Source organism: Pan paniscus, chromosome 3, assembly GCF_029289425.2.
Source record: "Pan paniscus chromosome 3, NHGRI_mPanPan1-v2.0_pri, whole genome shotgun sequence".
NCBI lineage: Eukaryota > Metazoa > Chordata > Mammalia > Primates > Hominidae > Pan > Pan paniscus.
In genome coordinates, this window is record NC_073252.2 from 51,430,303 (window position 1) to 51,432,869 (window position 2,567).

Below are 2,567 nucleotides of genomic sequence, written 5' to 3' on the forward strand. Positions count from 1 at the left end.
GTGATCAGCTTTCCCTCAGCTTCTACAAGTAGAGAGCAACTTATTGTTTATCTTTTGAACTCTTCCCCCAGGTTACTTTTAGCAAGGTTTTTAGTTTGTTTTTTATGCTGTTATATTTGAGGGAGGGCAAGGCCTTTGGCACTGCTTTAAGGTGATTTCATTTTGAGACAAAACCTCATTCTCTGAGTTTTTCTTTAGATCATCATGACAGAGGCCAGAAATAGGTGAAGTAGCCCCAAAAAGAATAAATCTCAGCTTTCTTCAGCGTGGTTTATCCTGTCTGTGTATTCCTTTTAATTCAATCCTGTTAGTAAACATTCTTCTAAAGTAGGTGGCCAGCAGTCCTTATTCCTCAGGCAAATTCTGTATGGTAGACTAGGGTCCCAAATTTGGGCATAGCTTGGTTTAAACTCCTATAATCTTTATGCTGTTCCTCCAATTGGCACTCACTATAAGTGAGAAAAATATAAACCCCTATTCACTTCTCATTCCTTCTCTTTCAATGGAGGGTTTCTCCCTTCTCCTATCAAAAGCAAATTCTTTCATGTATGTTCTGGATTCTGTTCTGTCCTGCCTTCTCAGAGAATGTTTCTAACTGGTTATTTATTACCTGTAGCAGAAATCATTGTCCTCCTAAATCTGGGCTGCTTCTTTCATGGTATAAAGTTGTTGCTGGGAAGTAGTGGCCGCCCTAGCAGTAATGACATTCCCTAACCTCCCTTGCCTTTAGGTGGAACCACATGACTAGTTCTTCTCAATATAATATGATTAGAAGGGACATGGGTCCACCAGCTAGCTTCAAAAGCAGGAATGCTTCTTCTCCCTTTCTTACAGGTGGCAAATATCTGGGTTACCCGTGGTAAATCCGTACCAGTCTACAGCAACCTCAATTCTTGCCTCCTCAGAAGAAAGAATTCAACTGAGGGCCATAAGGCAGAAAAGAGATGGAGGTAAGTTTCAGAGCAAGAGTGGAAGTTTATTAAAAAGCTTTAGAGTAGGAATAAAAGGAAAGTACACTTGGAAGAGACCCAAACGGGCAACTTGAAGGACAAGTGCAGTGTTTGACCTTTTGACTTGGAGTTTTATATGCTCGCATATTTCTGGCATCTTGCACCTCTTTCTTTTGATTCTTCCCTTAGGGTGAGACAGCTGCATGTGCAGTGCCCTCCTTGTGCTTGGGAGGTGAGCATGCACAGTGTGTTTAAGAAGTTGTACACATGCTCACCTGAGGCTTTCTTCCCATTTCCAGTGGAATGCCCCTGGAAGGTCATACTCTGCCATTTTGTCTCTCAATGTGCATGCTTGGGTTCACTTGCCCAACTCCCGAAAGCTGCGGATTACCAGTTACAGGTGTTTCCTCTCTATATAGGAAGACTGCCTTTCCCTGGTGCTGGCCATGACCAAGTATTATTTTAGAGAGAAAGTTAACAACTGCCTGGGCATCACCTGATGGGCACCTGACCTTCCCAGTAGGGGTGTTGGGGGAGCCCTCTCCTGCCCCGCTCATGCCTGGCTAGCTACCTACTGTAACACCTTCTGCCATTTGATGCAAAGAGGCACAGCAAACTTGAAAACCAAGTATTAAGGGTGGCACTTCCACAAGATGGATGGAGCCTGGGTTTCAGTATCACCATTAGAGAAGACCCAGGTACCATTAACAATATCTATTTGGGGCTGGTCTGAAGGTAGTGAGTTATCTCAATTGATTGGTCACAGTCAGTTACAGATCAAATTCCTCATTCTACTCTTTCCCCACTTCTCACTACTGCACTTGACTCATCTGAAAGAAAGAAAGAAAGAAAGAAAGAAAGAAAGAAAGAAAGAAAGAAAGAAAGAAAAGAGAAAAGGAAAGGAGAGAAGGAAGAAGAGAAAAAAAACAGAACATCTGTTTTGAACTTCATGTGAGTGAGAAATGAATTTCTATTGTGCTTGACCTATTATATATTGCAGAGTCCTTTGGTTATATCATTACCCTGACTAATAAATTATTTTTCTTTCCTCTACATCTTCCATTTTTCTGTCTATCAGTATCTATGTATCTGCATTCAGACATGAGCAAGCATTTCCCAGCTTAAAAACAAACCTTCCCCACACTTCACACCCATGTTCAGTTTTCTCTTTACTCTCTTTCATAGAAAATCTTATTAAGAATGTTGTATATGTGCAGTCTTAATTGCTTTGCCTTTCATTCACTCTTTACTGCAATTCACATGGCTTCTTTGCCACCACTCTATTAAAACAGCTCTTGTTCAAGGTCCTCAAAAGCTGTCCTGTTTCCAGATCCAGCAGACACCTTTTGGTTCTCATCTTAACTCTCAGAAAGATTTAACACAGTTGACAACTCCCTCCTTTCTGACACACTTTCTTCTCTTGTGTCCTTGAAACCAACCTCTTACTTGAATAGCTCACAGGCATTTTAAATTTATCATATCCAAAACTGATCTACAATCTCATTCCTCTATTTTCTCATCTCAAAAAAGCTACTTCCATCCATCCACTGGCTCATGCCATAAACCTGAGGCTAATTTTTGACACTTGCTGGAGAAAGTCACCTCCATAGACAGTCC

The 2,567-nt window shown here is 41.3% G+C and overlaps 1 long non-coding RNA gene across 1 annotated transcript; it reads left to right on the forward strand.

The window, feature by feature from the left end:
• Nucleotides 1-1,851, forward strand: LOC129397594 (uncharacterized). Its single transcript, XR_010111855.1, has 3 exons — nucleotides 1-151; nucleotides 835-950; nucleotides 1,788-1,851. It is a non-coding gene; the product is annotated as an uncharacterized LOC129397594 (long non-coding RNA).
• Nucleotides 1,852-2,567: the final 716 nt, after the last annotated feature.